The sequence below is a fragment of the Cydia amplana genome, chromosome 4 (assembly GCF_948474715.1).
Source record: "Cydia amplana chromosome 4, ilCydAmpl1.1, whole genome shotgun sequence".
Lineage (NCBI taxonomy): Eukaryota > Metazoa > Arthropoda > Insecta > Lepidoptera > Tortricidae > Cydia > Cydia amplana.
In genome coordinates, this window is record NC_086072.1 from 11,680,606 (window position 1) to 11,700,957 (window position 20,352).

Here is a 20,352-nt window from a genome sequence, read left to right on the forward strand (position 1 = left end):
ATTAAATAGTTTCTTTTACGATTCGTTTTTGATAATGTTTTAAAACGGAGGAGCCATACACTTAATCAGTTTGAAGTTAGGCTCGCAAGATCTACAGTTCACAGAGCCACTAGTTTAATAGTAGTTAACTCTTAAGTGCGTGATTTTTTGCCCAAAATTGTTATAATTATGTGACACCTAATGACACGTAGGTAGGTATTTTACGGGTTCTGGTGTTTTATTTTTAATAAATAGTAAAATAAATAAAAAATAAAAAACATATAAACCTCAACTACTCATTTGAGGCCTAAGCCATGTATTATGTAGTTGATTAGAATGGAAAATGAACCATTTTTTTTCTTGGTGTTCATACTTCTAGTGTCCATAATTGGCGAGATATGAACGCTGTGTCAACTCGCCTCGTTCTTAGCTACAACAAAAAAAAACTTAGTCTAGTTAATCCAGTCTCACTAAACCAAGCCTCAATATATTCTGTTTATAAATTATCCACTGTAACCTAATTGGCCTATGGCAAATCCGTTTAATAATTGATCATGATTACGTGATCAGTGGCTATCATTGAAATTTACACTGTACAGAATATAATATAAAGTTCAGTGGCGCTGAACATAGAGGAGTGCAATGACTTGTAACCGTAGCTTCATTACTTAGCCGCAACACGGGGGCAGGTGCGTGCTTCCGGAACCGGATATCGGAGGACAAACAAAATTAACGCAATGAACTGTGCACGTAGAAGACAGTCCTTAATTTAATACTCGAGGATCAAACAATTAGTTAACAAATTGAAAAGCTTGGATAAACAGATGGTTAACCTGATTAAAGAGGGGAAGTAATTAGTTAGGTAGCGGTTACCCTTATCAAACTGCTAGTTAAATTCCAATATCCGTCTACTACCTATTACTATAGTTTATAGTACAAATAGGTACGAAGTTTTGGATGTTTACGGGGGGACCTCTGAGATGTGAACGGGCTATACGCAGCAATTAGGTTGACCTGTGGATACCTAAGCCTAAAGTTAAGGTTTATACCTATTATATAGCCTTATTTTGTGGTTGAACTCATATCTGTAGGAAAAGATCCTGGCCCTCAAATTTTGAACTGTATCCCCCTGAGATTCAGAAGATTTTTATAGTTTTGAATCTGAAACTAAATAAACTTCGTCACTAAATGAAAGTTCAAAATCGTTTGTGGAATAAGTAGGTATATGTACCTGCAACATTTTGTACGCGGTGTCTTAGGAGGATATATATGATCTCCGGAATTATTTCTTCCAACTCTACATACTTCATCGTCAATTTAATGCAATAGCAATTATTTACGATCCCTATGAAAATATGATATGACGTTTTAAAGTGGTGCTGTTAGACTTTGTCACTTCTAAGTCGATACTGAGTAAGCTTAGACGGACTCTAGATTGATTTGATTGATTTTTAGGTACGAGGGTGAATCAAAAAGTCCTTAGAAATAGGGTCAAAAACAAACGAATATCATTTTTATTTTTTTTACTTTTCAACATAATTTCCTTCTTGTTCTATACATTTATTATACCGTTTTTCAAGTTTTTTTAATCCATCATAAAAAAACGATTTTTCTTGAGCCTCAAAAAACTCCTCTACGGCACCCATGACCGCGTTGTTATCGTCAAATTTAGTTCCGCGAATGTGCTCCTTTAGTTTCGGAAACAAGTGGAAATCACTAGGAGCTAAGTCTGGCGAGTAGGGCGGATGATCAAAGATCTCAAAACCAGCTTGGCGGATTGCAGTGAGAGCCATTTGTGATCGATGAGCCGGAGCATTATCATGGTGAAAAAGCACTCCCGCACTCAATTTTCCTCGACGTTTTTCTTTGATTGCTTGACGCACTTTTGGTATCAAATCGGTGTAATAGGCACCTGTAATGGTTTTTCCTTTAGGCAGATAATCAATAAAAAAGATTCCTTCTGCATCCCAGAAAACTGAGGCCATAACTTTACCTGCTGTCGGAAATACTCTAAATTTCTTTATTGGAGGGGAGGATGGCCGTTTCCAGGACATGCTTTGCTTTTTTGTTTCAGGGTCAAAATGGTGAACCCATGTTTCGTCCATTGTTACGAAACGACGATAAAAAGTGTCCGGATCATGTAAGATTTTCTTTAGATTCCGCTTCGAAACTTCTAAACGCAAGTCTTTGTTAGCCTGCGTTAACATTCGCGGAACCCATCTTGCTGACACTTTTTTAAAACCCAAAACATCGGTTAGTATTGAATGTACGCTACCAAATGAAATCTTTAGAGTCTCTGCTATGTATTTAATTGTTAGTCGCCGGTCGTCCAAAACCATTTTCTCAATTTTTTCAACGGTTTTTGCGTTAACTGAGGTAGATGGCCGGCCGGAGCGGAGGTCGTCTTCGCAGCTAGATCTGCCTCTTTTAAACTCGGCAACCCAGAAAGCGACGGTGGAATAGGGTACAGCACTAGTGCCTACGGTTTGCTGAATATCCAAAAAAATTTCCTTGGTAGTCATTTTTTTCATACACAAGTACTTTATCACGGCACGTAACTCATTTTTTTCCATAATGGGACGTTTTAGTCGACTTATTTCGCAAAATATTGATTTACCATGTAACGGCGGGAACAATTCGAATGAAACCAACTGTCAAATATTACGTTATAATGACAGTTCAAAATAAAAAAAAACTTCATTTAAAAACTTTTTATAAACAGCCAGTTCTAAGGACTTTTTGATTCACCCTCGTACATACTTTATCAAAAAAGGCATGTATTGTATGATTAGGATATTTAGGATTTGTAACATAATTAAATATTGAAGCTAGACTGCTTAACAAAAAATAATATATATATGTCGGCGGCAGATCGTAAAATCGGGCATATCGAGATATTCCTAGGCATATCATGAAACGCCGCCATTTCATGATCTGACTAAGATTAACCCAGGCGTATCACGATCTGCCTTATAAAAGAGGCGGCAGATCGGTCAGACCAATGTATTCGTTGATATTCCTAGCTTCATACCGGGCGCATCGTCAAATAATTGATGAGATATTCCTAGGCATATCATGAAACGCCGCCATTTCATGATCTGACTAAAATTAACTCAGGCATATCACGACCTGTCTTATAAAAGATTCGGCAGATCGACGGGAGCAATGTATTCGTCGAATTCCTAGCTTCATTCATACGGATCGCATCGTAAAATGATTGCATTTTTTGCCACTGGTGGCGCTGCATTCTATATGGCGCTGCGTCCGAGTCCAGTGTTGCCAGATCGTACCTTTTAATACAAGTTTACGTTCCTTTTGAGCCTTGAGGTTTGCTCGATATGGCTGGTGGTCGCTAGGCAGATCATGAAATGCCGGCTTTTCATGATCTGCCTAGGAATATCACCCCTTGAGGTTTGCACGATATGGCTGGTCGTCGCTAGGCAGATCATGAAATACCGGCGTTTCATGATCTGCCTAGGAATCTCACCCTGAGTTTTGCACGATATGGCTGGTGGTCGCGCTAGGCAGATCATGAAATGCCGGCGTTTCATGATCTGCCTAGGAATATCACCCCTTGAGTTTGCACGATATGGCTGATGGTCGCGCTACGCAGATCATGAAATGCCGGCGTTTCATGATATGCCTAGGAATATCACCCATTGAGGTTTGCACGATATGGCTGGTGGTCGCGCTAGGCAGATCATGAAATGCCGGCGTTTCATGATCTGCCTAGGACTATCACCCATTGAGGTTTGCACGATATGGCTGGTGGTCGCGCTAGGCAGATCATGAAATGCCGGCGTTACATGATCTACCTAGGAATATCACCCCTTGAGTTTGCACGATATGGCTGGTGGTCGCGCTAGGCAGATCATGAAATGCCGGCGTTTCATGATCTACCTAGGAATATCACCCCTTGAGTTTGCACGATATGGCTGATGGTCGCGCTAGGCAGATCATGAAATGCCGGCGTTTCATGATATGCCTAGGAATATCACCCATTAAGGTTTGCACGATATGGCTGGTCGTCGCTAGGCAGATCATGAAATGCCGGCGTTCCATGATCTGCCTAGGAATATCACCCATTGAGGTTTGCACGATATGGCTGGTGGTCGCTAGGCAGATCATGAAATGCCGGCGTTTCATGATCTGCCTAGAAATATCACCCCTTGAGTTTGCACGATATGGCTGATGGTCGCGCTAGGCCGATCATAAAATGCCGACATTTCATATGCGTAGGAATGTCACACCCTACTATTTGATATGCCTAAACGGCGCTAGGCAAATCGTCAAACGTTGATGTTTGAACGATATGGCTGGTAGTCGCTAGTCAGATCATGAAATGGCGGCGTTTCATGGTATGCCTAGGAATATCTCGATATGGCCGATTTTACGATCTGCTTCCGACATATACATACTTATTCATAAAGTTCTTGTTTTAATCCTTTTTCAAATAGTTACATTTAGTCTTGTTCCCTATGTGGTGACAGTAATACATATATTATAATGTATATCAGTGTCGTTAGAAAGATGTATCATTTTCCGAAAGGCCTTTTCTGGTCATCTATCAAACCGTTATAATATAATCAATGGTGGAAAAATAAAGTCTCGGATACAGGGAAAATATGGCCCGTAAACAAAAATTCAAGTACGTAACACAAATTTTATCGTTAGGCACATCTACCTATAACTATGTGGTTTGGAAAAATCTAGGGTCCTGTTCAAATAGCAATAATCAGTCAAATAATATATGTATACTTTTAAACAATGTATCGATTTAACATACCTACTAGGTAGGTATACCTACTGTACTTACATCAAAGTCGCATTTGATGAGGAGTATTTATTTACTTAATAAGTATGTAAAAATAAAACGGTTCAAATTTTAATTAAAGACCTCTTCATATTTACTAATGCACGTGAAACTTTGTAGGTCAAGGTCTTTCTTGCTATTAAAACGTCTACAACTAGGAACTTTGGACGAAGACCTGGATGCTAAGCGCCATCTCCGTAAATGGGCCCACTGATTAACAGTCCGCCGGACGATATCGGCCTGTCAGTTAGAACAAAAATTTGACAGTTCCGAACAACTGACAGGCCGATATCGTCCGGCGGACTGGTAATCAGTGGGCCCCTTAAGACGTGACCGAAGCCCTCGTATACCTATACCTACAACCCAGCCGGTAGTCCTTTTCATGTTTCCGATTAAAAACAGTTGGATGAGTTGGAGCTAGGAGTCGCCGCCGTCGGCTAGGTGCTCGACATAGCGAGGAGGAATATATAATTTATTTTTAACGTGTTGACTCGCTGCAATTGTAGGAAAATATAAAAAGGCATTGTCATTCATTCGGCAACTGAGAGTCTTTATCGGGGAAAATTAATCAATGCTGGTCTATCTTTACTCATTTAACCTGTTTAAAAAAAAGTTTTATTCATTCGTTACTTTCTGATGTTTTTGTTGAAATGATTCAAGTATATATTAAACACGTTTACGCTCTTGCAATATTCCATCAGCAGAAAGCAAAGTAAACTGTCTCACGAACGAAAACAAAACACCGTGCACCGGCGAGTACGAGTATGTAATTTGGCTGCCGTCGGCCTCATATAGGACGCCATAATTTCCAGAAGGCAAATTAATCCAAGCACGGCTGGGCTGATCGGCGGTCAGTGCGTCCTCGCATACTAATGCTATTGTTTATCGAAGGGAGCTAATCTGTGCGCGCCAGCCGTCACTGTCCACCCTTGAAATTATAACGGATCACTTTCGGGCTCGTCTAATCCGCGTCGCCTCGATCAACCGAACGTGCCCGGAGTACAACGCGGTGTTTCTGTTCATTACCAGAAAATAGGTAATCATTGCGTTTATTAACTCAAGGAAAAATGGGGTTGTTACTAAACTAATATTTATATAATGAATACATACCTACACACCTTTTGTTAGCGCGTTAGATGCGGCAGACTGTAGTCACATATGAACGTCGTGTAGCTATAGGAATTATTTTATTGCATTCACCGCACGTCGCATGTTGTCGCGTAAGTTTCGGGTGAGAACTTAACTTTTTGACACATCTTTAATTCCTTATAAAGCCTGGCAGTTATTAAGTGTGACGAGTGCTGGAAAAACTTGAAACCTCGGGATGTAGGTATTTATAATTTATTAATCCGTTGTTTAAAACTGTTTTATTTCACCGTTCTTAAGGCCAAAAAGGACTTGATAAGAATATAACTACTCTATCACACAAATAGCTGGGTCGCTATATGTTAGGTTAGGTTAGTCACCTATGACTTTTTATTTACATAATTTATCAGTCAAACATAGGCAAACCTTCAACCACTCACTTTTTACGAACAGCGTAAAGTTATATGTAAAGCAGCGTAAAGTAATATGTGTGTAAAGTTGGCAAATATGTGAAACACTAAATATGGTGATATTGCCGTTATATTTTAAATCATAAAACACAGATTTTAATTGCTTCAATGTTCCACACGTGTAAATTGCAAAAGAGTCATCTCGCTTTGAGTGATAATAAAAGAGAAACCCTCCGCCCTACCTTTATCGTTATCGAATAAAAATAATCCAGGGATTTTTCGGATGATCGTAAATTATAACAGGCTCCGTGGGGCGCCGAGATGTTCGCGCCTTGGTTTAACGGCTTTCAGCGCCCACGCCGGTTATCTACAAACATTTACACTGTGACTTAGCAAACGAACGAAAAATATTTCAGCTTCCACTTAAATCTGAGCTCTAATCTAACCAGAAGCCATGAAAAATAAACAATACAATTTATTAAATCTGTATAAATTCTGTGGTGCTTAATTAAATTTTATGAAACTTTAGGGATCTAACTAGGCACCTCTAAGTACTAGCAAATGTTCAGTACATTTTTAAAAGAAAACTGCTTGGTCTTCAGCGTATGCCATATTGGATTTACAAAAAATATCTAAGAAAGGGTAATTATACAATTTCTTTTTCTAACCTACTGTTTTGTAAATTAATTATGGTCATATTAATCTGCTACTCAAAGATTGTCTGGAAGAGATCGCTCTTTAGCAGTAAAACTGCTGATTGAGTTAGCTGTACTTTCAAGATTGTTGTTTGTGCCGTTTTCATTTACTGAGGTGTGCACTGCGCAATAACTAGTATTGTTAAGTTACCTAGTCTATTTTTTTATTCAGTAGACTAAAATGACATTTCATAGTATGGAATGACACATGATGTTTATCAGGGGGGGGACAGTCACATATGAAGCCCTTTATTCAAAAAAATAGCACCACCTTTATCATTGAACACTAAACTTTTTTTTTAAATATGGCTACATTTTATTTCCTCAGAACGTCTTAAAAGTCTCGTATCTAGGACATGCAACAAACAAAAAACATTTAATAGAACAGAGTATTTTATGGCCATCGTTGCCATGGAGACGATTGTCACAATAAAAAACATTTTTGTCAAATAAAACTCAAAATATAATATTTTCGTATTTATTGTACTACAACATAATTCAGATAAATAAAAAATACTTTCGGTTATACAATGTTAAAAGAAACAAAGTTTTCATACGCCATCACAGTCGCTGAGAACTTTACAAGATAATTCAGAAAAAACCATGGCGGGTAGATTCCCGACCTGCTGCGTGTAATTGTGTTTCGTGGTCAATTGTGTGTTATTTCAGCCGTGTATGTTACGAGAGCAGAGAGGTCTCCACGAAGTCCACAATCAACTTATTTCAGATGCGGTGATGCACGTCTGTCCAAATCCAGACAAATACCCTGAGCGTTTTAAAGTTTGGGTTAAGCTTATTGGGGGCAAGTTGGATACCCCGTCAGATTATGAATTTTATAAGAAGAAGAGAGTCAAGAGGATTTGTGATTTTCATTTTACAGATGAACATAAAAATCGCTTTAAGCGACTGAATGCAATAGCAGTACCGACGCTATGTCTACTTGGTAAGTCAATAATAACACTATAGCCACACAGCTACACAGCCACACAGCTAGTATGCCTGGATGACGGTTTTGAAGCCTAAATCACTATACTAAGTATGCTAAACTTTTACTCATAATTATCAAAAAATTGCATGTAAATAAATAAAATACCTATGTAATAATAAATAAATATTACAGAACATTATTACACAAATAGTCGCACAGTAAGCTCAATAAGGCTTGTGTTGTGGGTACTTAGACAATGACATGTATAAACTTTTATATACCTATAAATACTTAAAAATACATAGAAAACATCCATGACTCAGCAACAAATGTCCGAGCTCATCACACAAATAAATGCCCTGACCGGTTTTGAAATTGAGGTGCAGCTTAAGGTAAAACAATTTCAAATGGAAGTTAACCGTTTGCGCAAAAGGGAACTTTCATACAAGCAACGATTGGAACAAGCTCACCAAATGTACCAGACAGTAGTGCGGCACGTGACGAAACCAGCTCGGCTTTTAGTGAACATGCAAAAACAATCAACGAAGCAACCTAAAGGACGACGCTATTCATTAGAAAAAAAATACTGACAATGTCGCTTTACAAAAAGAGTCCAAAGTGCTACTGGCTGATGTGTGAATATTTTTCACTGCCATCTGGCAAAAACGCCAAATTAAACTGACCAGTGGCATAAATACAATTATATCCGAAGAAATTAAAAAAACAATGGCTTCAAAAGAACCTGCTGACAGACTGTGTAGCCTAATATTTGATGAAATGTCTATTACGCCTCAAATTCTGATGAGTTTTTCAATTCAGCTGGTATCAATGAGATTTTCGAAACTTATTTGCGAAATAGCATTTGATATTTGTCAGTCGGTTTTCGGTGAAGGTACCTACCGATATAGTTTACCCTTTGGGTTGGAAGGTCAGATTGCAGTCACTTTCTTAAAAACGAATGCCTACGCCGATTCATGGGATTACTTAACAAGCGGATCACAGGCTCCCATTGAGCCGTGGCAAAAAGCCCGGATTACGCGCGGAAGATGATGAGGCAGTACCTTTCACGTCTACAAACTAAGGGCTCATGTGTGAACTCGTATGAGATTTTAGTTACATTGCGGACCATTAATGTAACATCAATTCAGCCGACCGATCAAATAACGCAATGTAAGGAAACTCGCATGCGAGTTCTCGCACCGTCTAAATGAGCCCTTAACACTTTCGGTGCCAGCGCTTGCTACGCGCTACGAGCGTAGCCGATAACATGGGAAAAACCGTATGTAGCGAAAATCGACTACGGATAGTGCACCCACCTGGCGGGTTGCTGACAGTGAATGCGTTAATTTTAAACAATCGATTGCCAATAATTCAGTTTTCTAGGTCAAACGGTTTGGGCTGAGCTTTGATATTAGTCAGTCAGGACTTTATAGCATACAATAACGTTATGTTTACCCAGGTATTGGCTCCTGTACTTGTATCTGTTGCGATGTTTTCTTTTACGTTTGTATAATATAGTTTATTACAGCATACAATAACGTTATGTTTACCCAGGTATTGGCTCTTGTACATGTATCAGTTGCGAAGTTTTCTTTTACGTTTGTATAATATAGTTTATTACAGCATACAATAACGTTATGTTTACCCAGGTATTGGCTCCTGTACATGTATCAGTTGCGAAGTTTTCTTTTACGTTTGTATAATATAGTTTATTACAGCATACAATAACGTTATGTTTACCCAGGTATTGGCTCCTGTAGGTATTTGTATCTGTTGGCATGTTATCATCATGTAAATGTTATATCACTATGTGTAGTAGATAAACTTCTGTATAGGTAAATGTGACTTGTGTAAAAAACTTTTGAATTTTAAATTATGAAATATCAACTATATTTTCTTTCCCATTTATACTTACCTTGTTATTTTATTTTATCCGGTATTTAATAAGCTACTTTATTATAATTTTCTTGTTAAAATCATTCTTGGATATCATTGTATTGTACTTACGTTACCTGTTGGACTTTCAAATATCTGCTTGCCAATATATACCTATAGCAAGCAAATATTATAATAAAGTTGTTGATTAATGGGTAAGAAGAGCAAAACTCTTGATATAACAAATTATATATGACCCTGTTTACACATTGATTAATGTTTAGTGTGAGTTTATACATTTGTAGCAAATGTATGAACTCATATTAAACATTAATCAATGTGTAAACAGGCCCTGTAGGTATGAATATTGACGTTAATATTGTGTGTTCAGATTTACAGATGGCGCTTCATAATGGATACAAAAAAGTTCCACGAGAGGGCTCTCTTTCTCATATATATATTATACTACTCTTTGATGTTTATACAATGAAATGTCATTTTAGTCTACCGAATAAATAAATAAATAGACTTTAGCTATTACTGGGCAGTAATGAAATATTAACTAAGATATCATAAAATAGACGTTTTATCTACACATTAAATATCTATATATAGATATATTCCTGATGTTGGTATGTACCAAACATTCTGCGTTGGTGGGAGCATTTAATATACCTATACAAATATTAGAAGGCAAGCTATTGAATGTCGCTCATTTAAAATGAACAAGATGTTAAGCAAAGTCTAACAATAACCATTTCCTGAACGCAAATTTTTGTCGGTGCGAAGCTGAAAATCCCGATATCAACAAAAGTGGCAAGTGAAACTAATGAATTATTCATGCCAGCGGCGCGGTGCATGTTCTATCACTGTTTTATCTATTGCGGGCAGAGTGCTCCACAAACCTACAGTAGGATAAAAACACATTAACGTAGGGTAAAAAAACGTACCCATAAAAGATACGCGAAGTTTGTCTGCTGAGAAATAGATGGGTTCAAAGAATTATGAATAAAACTTACCTATAATAATAATAAGAAGAATATATGTTTATAAGTATTTTGTATTGTTTTTGTAAATGTTTTTGTATTTTATTTTTATATCCATGTTATAAAATAACCTAACTTAGAGAAGATAAATAAATAAAGAGAATAATAAGAAACCATTTATTGCCACACACAAAACAGATAGGTTACAAAATATAATAAAATCAAAAAAAAAATTGTCATGTGCGGTAAAAGGAACGGGCTCAGCATACGCTGCGTCAGCCATTTCATCACAAATTGCCTGCGCAGCGCTGATTTCAGTTCGTCCCCTTCACTAAACCACATTAATATGGCGATTTGTTTATGGCCAGCAAGCTTAGCAATGTAGTTCCAAGTGCGTAACAGCTCTATCTGCTTACCATGTACAAACTATACAGGGTGTCCCAAGAAGTAGTGATATACTGAAGCTGGGAGGTAGAGGACCTAGAGGGCTATCTGAATCACCCCCATGTATGTTCCGCGATTTTTCGTATTTTCGGAGTTATGATTTTTTTTAATTTTTCACCTATCGCCGAGTACGATGAGATTTTTATTTATGGTGACGTGAATTATTGCGGTAGACGCTTGATTTTTTTGTGTGCTAAGCTGATAGATAGGCCAATTCAGTATGGTAACATTTACTATCGTTAGATCTCTGAATGGAATTAAAAAAAATTTAATGCCAAGAAAGATAAAATTACCCAGTATGTTTTATTTTTCTAAGCGCCCTTGAAGTTGTGAACATACTGGGTAATTTTATCTTTCTTGGCATTAATTTTTTTTTTAATTCCATTCAGAGATCTAACGATAGTAAATGTTACCATACTGAATTGGCCTATCTATCAGCTTAGCACACAAAAAAAATCAAGCATCTACCGCAATAATTCACGTCACCATAAATAAAAATCTCATTGTACTCGGCGATAGGTGAAAAATTAAAAAAAGTCATAACTCCGAAAATACGAAAAATCGCGGAACATACATGGGGGTGATTCAGATAGCCCTCTAGGTCCTCTACCTCCCAGCTTCAGTATATCACTACTTCTTGGGACACCCTGTATAGTTTTCCATTACAGAAAAAAATACTTATTTTACCATTCTAATTTCGCACCCTAAATCCAAATAGTAAAGCACAAAATAGCAATTAAATAAACGAACGCCTCAACAGTGACAGGATTACCCCGCAGACCAGCGGGAAACCGACCTACTGCGGCATACGTTGCGGCGTGTTTGCGGCGGCGGGGCGACCGCGACCTGCGCCCCTCGCCTCGCATCCGCAAGGGTTAACTACCTTGCAACCAACAATTTAAGTGCCGTTTGAGGAGCCCTGATAAGCTTCACGTTCAAAATAAACATCACCGTAATGGGTGTTAACGAAATAACTACAAGCGGCTATTAATTGTCCATAGTGTTCCGTAGCTCTACGGGACAATAGAGTTTGCATTGCAAAAGTATTTAAATCATGCTTCATCTCCAGTAAGTGTTCCTATCGTGTTCATACCTGCAACTGCGACCATAGTTCAATCAAACAGGTACCAATAGGAAATAGCTAAGAGATTTTTTTTACTGTAATTATATTAAGACAGCAGTCTACTTATCCCAAGCTCGGTATTAAAAGTGAGTTAGCGTTTGAATAGAAATCACTATAGAAATATATTTATTTGCAAGAGGTTCATTCTATGTGTGCGTTATATTAAATTTAAACAAACGTCAAAAAGAGCAAATAAATTCAGCGTGCAATGTCATCATAATGAAAATACTATAAGTTAGTTAAACAGCAATTACTTTCTATATATGGTCTATAAACATGTTCAGATTGCAACCTATTTCGCATTTTAAAATTTAAAACGTATAGTTCAAAAAATATACAGACCTACTCAACTACACGCAAAACTAAATAAGTGTAAGAGATTACATTAGTTAACGCCAGTCCTGAGACCAAAGAACGATGAGTATGCATATGGGTACTCGTATTTAAAAAGGAACTTTGTCTTGCGTTAACCTATAGCATACTAGAAAATATATGATTACCTAAGCCTCGTTGTTTATTAAAACTTGAAAAGCACGAAAATTGCGGTTCACTTATACTTATTATCATAATAAAGAAAAGTAGCAATCACTAGTGTCCGGTAGCAGGCGAGCGTCCCAGACGTGCATTCTAAATGGGTCAGCCGGGCCTTATTGCAGCGTCCAGACGCGGCGACGCCGGCCCGTAAACAAGATAAACCCCCACTGTAACGTACGACACACAATAAATCTCCACAGATTTCATTGCCCACCTCCTCGCCCCATGATCTCAGGTAATCTACGTCACGCCAACATTACGATACTTACGCGTGTAAATTTTATTTTAAACGCCTTTACTTACTGAGAAGTAGATACGAAATCGGATGCGAATTTTAAGTTTAAAAAAATGCAGGAATATATAGTTTCTCAAATTGTGCCTTTAAAAAAAAACATTAAATGCGCGATTGTTGTCAAAACTATACTGAAGGTTAGTAAAATTCTGGAACTTATTGGTTTTCGTAATACTGGTTATATCAGCATTACATTCTATACAGACAAGATCAGCTTTATGGAAATACCAAAGAAAATAGAAAATATGTCTTAAAAGATTGCAGACACGCGGGCTCGCCGTCTGCGCACTATAAACAACTTTTGCAATTAAACTTTTATTCCAGCCAGCCTATTATGGATAGCTTTATCCATCTTTATCCACGTGATAAAATAACTGTCACTGTTTAACACCGTGGGAAAGAAAGTGACGGACACCGTTTTATCACGCTGTCACGTAGACAAGAACGACCATCATATCCGTACTGATCAATATCATTTCCAATCTGAATTGCGTAATATAGCAATATTATTGGTCGCCCAATACGCTTGGAAACTAGACGGGTGGAAGTATCGCATCTACTAATTCGATTCGTTCTGAGGAACAATTAAACTTTCACTACGGATTAATTTTTAATCCACTTACAGTTTTATAGCTGTTACATTGAAGAGGCATTTGTTGACATTTGTGAGTAGGGATTCCCACAAATTCATCTAGTAAGTTTTACGTTCAGTAGTTAAACCCTATTCAAGTGGAATCTGACATTTACAAAAATAAAGTTATATATAACTGCGGGCGTAATGAAGAATGTTTTATCCCATCAAAAACATTACATGTAAAAAGATGCAAGTCTCGCAACGAGTCATTATATGTATTACAAATTATAGATATATATTTGATACAGTTTTAACACCCCCTGGTACTGATTAAAATAACCGACTTGGTTTCACATTACATCTCAAAACTTTTTTGTAGTAGAAGCGTTGCGAGACTTGCACCTTTTTACATGTAATGTTTTTAATGGAATCTCATCTCTTTTTGTAGGCAGTCCTTCTTTTCGGGTACTCATACCCATACTATGTATACACATATCATAAAGAAACACATCTTCATTTATACTCACATCGTACATCGTAGTGTACCTTTACTTTACCTACTATTTGTAGGAACTGCAACAGTAACTTTGTAATAGCATATATTTATATAGGATTACAAACTTACTTATGCAGTTCTTAGATCTTTAAAACGTGACTGATATTGCAATATTTTTAGGTTTTCTATGGCTTGATAAGCTGAAAACTACTTATGTTTAAAACTTGAAGCTTGTGGGTATACTAGAAGTACCTTAGAATTATGATGATCGTAGGTGAGTGAGTGAGTGAGTGAGTGTGTCAGTGTCGAAAATAAGGAACTTTGACGTACAATAATTCTTAAACTACTAGTTCAAATTGAATGTTTTTGAGAATATATCTTAAGCATGTTTAGCCCTATATATTACTGAAAATTCAGGGTTCTAGCTTCAGCCAGCACAAAATTACAGGACGTCGAAAATGGCCTGAATCGCTTCGAGAAAAGAATGGCCGGGCCGTGCCTCTTTGTTTTGCTCGACTTATCTGGGGGCACTGCCGTGCCCCCAGATATCTGCCGTGGCCAGATCTTAGAATTGATCATTTCATGATCTAGCAATCATTCATAAAATGTTCGGTTGGCCACATTATGAAAAAGTCAAACCTCAACCCCGACCACTTCTATTCCCCGATCAATTCTAAAATTGCATTTCATGAAACGATCAATCTATGATTTGGCCACGAAATATACTCCCAAGTATCGTTATTTTTGTACAAGTTTTAAATTAGGTAGCTTTTTACGAAATCAGTATCATTTTCAGCGGGTAGTTTCTGTTTTATCGGTAAAGTTAGCTCGTTACGATTTTATGAGAATATGTTTTGCAAAGCCACAAACTTGTTTACATGGAATTCAAATCGGGTTTTTAGTTTGAATTATAAAGTCGCGGTCGCTGCCAACTGAATGCAGTGAGCTGGGAACCGGTAACACAGTGCTTTAGGAGTCGACCAGTTTTTGTTTTCTACGGCCAACTTTGTTTGTTGGACGGACAAATAGGAATAAACAAAATGGACTGCGCTGTCACCAAGTCGCCACAAAACTTATATGCTGAATAAATTCGGAAGTCAAGGAAGCCTTTTACGGTTGTCGCTTATGAGATCGTTCTATTAGAAAGTCGCCCAGTTTTAACCTAGGGCTTCTGTCACAATTACATAGTGTACGAGTACTTTTAAAAAAGATCTAAAAATGGCAACCAAGATAGGTTATAGTTTCAGTACGCTAACCACCATTGTCATGCGATACTTTATGCTACATGATGGAAAAGTCTTGAACTAAATTGGTGGTATTACGGAAAAAGCAATCTAAAAACGAATTGACCATTGCACGAATGTACAGTCACGCTCCGTGGTTGTTGAGCCATTAAGGGTCTGGCTACATTGGACATTCCATAGCGTAAGTATTGAACAACCAATTTATTTAGGACCCTAAATGACTCAACTATCACCTACCAACGCTAATATTAAACGCTAAATTGTATTTAAATGTTAGGGAAAAGTTCCGACCTGCAATCGTCATTGAAATTAGAAAACGTTTGATTAAAAAGTTAACTATTCTAGTTACATGTTTTTGAGTTGTTCGTTTATATTGAGGTTTACATTCGTCTAAGTTGTAAAATAGGTACCTAAAAGACCTACTAAAAGTGGATTAAATTTATACAAAATAATAGTATCCGACGATCCTGCCTGGACAAGGTGTGTTAATAAACAAGCTGGTTGTGCCGGCACTAGATATAGATCGACGTCCGCAGCCGCCTCTGACCGCATATAAATCTCTCCGCAATATGAGACAATGTCACAATACCCCTTCCCGGCGCCAACCAATTTCGCCCACAAGATTGAAATTACAAACTGCTCGATTATAATCTTAGCAATAGTATGATATGTACATATACCTACTTGACTGACTGAGACTTAGGATATGCCGATCTATCAAGTTAAATATATTGTTGTGTTGTAGAGTGAGTCAAAATAACATAAGTTTATAAATTACTAAGTAAGGTATTTATCGATCTACTTACAGGGTTGGGCAGTATTTCAATTAACTACCTCAAAAGTATTTTGTATTTGGTATTTCAAATACTGCACTCACATGTATTTAGTATTTTGTATTTCAAATACTTCAAGCTTCAAAATACATTTCTATAAATACATTTTATTAAATTCTATAATCCTAAAATGTCTAATCTCTCGCACAAGCTGTGAGCCGACCGCGAACCTCCGATCCAGCCGAGATACAATTTTCATTGGCTGGATACTGGATCTATATTAGGTCAACTTCTGCGTGGAACTTTTCGTTTAAATCTAGGGGATAGGGTCATTGCAGTAGTTTCCGTCCATGCACTAGTTTTCGACGACTTGACGGATTATCAAATATATATTTCATTTTTAATTTACTACTTTTTGCGAAATCTTCATCTTCCTCGTGTTGTCCCGGCATTTTGCCACGGCTCATGGGAGCCTGGGGTCCGCTTGGAAACTAATCCCAGTAATTGGCGTTGGCACTAGTTTTTACGATAGCGACTGCCATCTGACTTTCCAACCCAGAGGGTAAACTAGGGCCGTAATTGGAATTAGTCCGGTTTCCTCACGATGTTTTCCTTCACCGAAAAGCGACTGGTAAATATCAAATGATATTTCGTACATAGTTCCGAAAAACTCATTGGTTCGAGCCGGGGTTCGAACTCGCGACCTCCGGATTGCAAGTCGCACGCTCTTACCGCTAGGCCACCAGCGCTTCCTTTTTGCGAAATATCATTGTTATATGTAGACAGATATATTGCTTAGACGCCTTAGACATAAGGATTGAAATCAGTCCAAATTTGTGCAGGAATGTAGGTATATATTCAAATTTCGTCAAGTGGACGTAAACTAGAGCTGGACTAAAACTAGCGCAATGACCCTATAAGTTTATATGAAAGGATATTCGTTAACGTTAAAACTAAATGCTAAACAAAAAAATAAATAAAGGTATATTTTGTAATTGAAATACATTATTTTAAACACTGTAATTTGTATTTTGTATTTCCAATACCCGTCACCAAAGTAGTTTGTATTTTGTATTTCAAATACTTTTAAAAATGTATTTTGTAATTTGTATTTCAAATACGTGGAAGCCAGTATTTTGCCCAACCCTGTCTACTTATACCTAGACTAAAACCCCAATGCGCCCATGAGGGCGGCCGTTTTTACAAGGAATTCTAAAAATCAAATTACAACTAGTAAAAAAATCATCCAATGATGACTAATTTTAATCATGTCATAACGGTTAAAAAGGTGTTATCTTTGTTAGTTAAATGTTGTAGGGTATCCATGGTTGATAATAAATAAATAAGCGTGATTGTTTTACTTAAATATTATGGTGAATGATTCTTTTACATTAACTGATTGTGTAGGCTTAGTCCTGCTCACATCTCATGAATCACCATGATATAAATTAAATGTATTTATTATTTTTTACAAAATAAGGCTTGGGTGTAAGTGAAAATTTTATTCAAAAAAGAATATCGTTTTCGAACATATTAACTTCCTACCTATATGATTAGAAAATTTGAATAATTCGTTAAAAATCCCTTGTATTGTCTCACAAATGCGCCAGCTTTAGTCGATAATGACTCGCGTCCGAAATAGTTCCCGATGTATATAATGGCTATCAACCCCGCACGAGGTTCCGGTAGCGATAATACGTTTCTCAATTGAGTAACTTTCATAAAGCTATGGAATAGAGGAACACGTTCTCATTATTCAAATGCATCGAAGCAAATTATGGTAATCTGGGAAACCTGCTCTGTTTCAGTAATATTAATACACAAACATCGGGCGTCTGTTCGTCCTGCGGAGGTATTGCTTTGCTCATTCAGGATTCCGGTGCGATTCGCTTCGTAGGGCAACATGCGAACCGATTCACAATGGCTGCATCGATACTAACAATAGAAACTACCTAAATTTATTTGCAGTTGCGATTGCTAAGTGGATTTGAACTGTCGGTATTTTTTTTAGACTTATGAATATGTAACCGCCGTTAACACCTAACGTACGACACCTATATATTTGTAACACCAACATCGACATCAAAATCTGTCGGGTCTGCAGGGCTCGTGTTATGTATAAGCTGTATAAACATAAAAGCTAATCTTCTTTTCCAATAGTTAAGACAAAACAAAACAAAAAAAAATTATAAATACATATTTTTTATGTTACTTTTCTGTAGTTTTAATAACATGTAAAAGGTTAATTTCTTAATTTTAACTCTAAAAATAAGTTAAGGCCGCTAATGATCTAATAGGCAGATATTCATTAGAGGTACCTATCCCTAAAAATGTACACTACATGTAAATATTAGCTGGCGTATTACCTAATTTATTAGGTACCTTGAAGAATTCATTTCTTTGGAGATTTCCAAAACATGGGGAGCAATTAGATGGTAATAGTAGAAAATAACAAGCGTGACAAGGGCAAATACGTAACCGGATAACTATCCGGTATTTGCCCTTGTCACGTGACCCGTCCACAATATTGCATTAAAATTTGCCTCCCTTATTTGACAAATATGTATTAAACATATTGACATATGAAATCCTTAAAACGAAAAATGGAAAAATCTTAACAAAAAGAACAAATCGATTTCTATTAGGATTAAATAAAATGTTATCCGGTTTTATATGCGCTAGTAACTGAAACATTGATGTTGATATTTCCACTGTCGAATTTTATAAATATTGGGTCATCCGAAAATCGAGTGGTAGGCTGAAGAATTAAATAAAGCAATACTATTTCCTCATGTCACGTTACAGATGTGACGTGTACGTCGACATGCGGTAGAACACACGTAGTGGCGTACGCGGCGCGTGACGCGCCGTGATGTGGCGTGGCGTGGACGAGGTGTCGCACCGTGAGACACTTCACGGAGGTTAGGGTGTTTCACTTTTGTATGGAGAAAAAAAAGTCGTGATATTTTTCCTGACTTTGCTCACCAATCGAGTCTCCCCACTCTAAAAACGATCTATTTCAATTTTCATAATAATCGATTAACGTTTAAAGGTTGCACAAATTGAAAATGTGGAGAGAGAACCCCATACATTGCGTGATAATTAACTATTTTTTTTAATAACAAAATATGATGAACTGATACTAAAATCTAATGAAAAAACTGAATTTTGCGTCTAAAACATGATAAAACCACTTTTCCTTTGGAAACAGGTGGAAAAACTGAAAAATCTTAATTAGAACATTAATCGAGTAACCAAAACCCATGTTAATTACTGATTTTAAAATTGATTTATATGTAGAAGGTTCAGTATCACACTACTCACCGCTTTGATGGTAGCCGCTTAAACCATTTTCTACCCTCCGACGTAGAGTCGTTGGTTATTTGAGAAAACTTTGTTGATGTTGTGCAACCTCTAAATATTCACCGATTTTAATTTTTAGGGTTCCGTAGCCAAATGGCAAAAAACGGAACCCTTATAGATTCGTCATGTCTGTCTGTCTGTCTGTCTGTCTGTCTGTCCGTCTGTCCGTCCGTATGTCAGTCTCTTTTCTCCGAAACTATAAGAACTATACTGTTGAAACTTGGTAAGTAGATGTATTCTGTGAACCGCATTAAGATTTTCACACAAAAATAGAAAAAAAAAACAATAAATTATTGGGGTTCCCCACACTTAGAACTGAAACTCAAAAATTTTTTTTTTCATCATACCCATACGTGTGGCGTATCTATGGATAGGTCTTCAAAAATGATATTGAGGTTTCTAATATCATTTTTTTCTAAACTGAATAGTTTGCGCGAGAGACACTTCCAAAGTGGTAAAATGTGTGTCCCCCCCCCCCCCTATAACTTCTAAAATAACAGAATGATAAAACTAAAAAAAAATATATGATGTACATCAGGGATGTTGCGAATATCCGCATCCGCATCCGCAACCGCGGAACTTCCGCATTATTTTCAACATCCGCATCCGCATCCGCATCCGCATAAAATCGATGCGGATTTAATGCAGATGCGGATGTGGACCAGGTCGGTACAGGAACGTCTTAGCATCGGCGTAAGTGCTAGACTGCTAGGTAATTGTAGTAATTAGCCAATAAA

The 20,352-nt window shown here is 37.2% G+C and overlaps 1 protein-coding gene across 1 annotated transcript in view; it reads right to left on the bottom strand.

The window, feature by feature from the left end:
• LOC134647233 (negative elongation factor D) overlaps positions 1 to 20,352 on the bottom strand; it is a 387,727-nt gene that overhangs the window by 348,992 nt on the left and 18,383 nt on the right. The gene's annotated exons all lie outside the window — the stretch shown is intronic.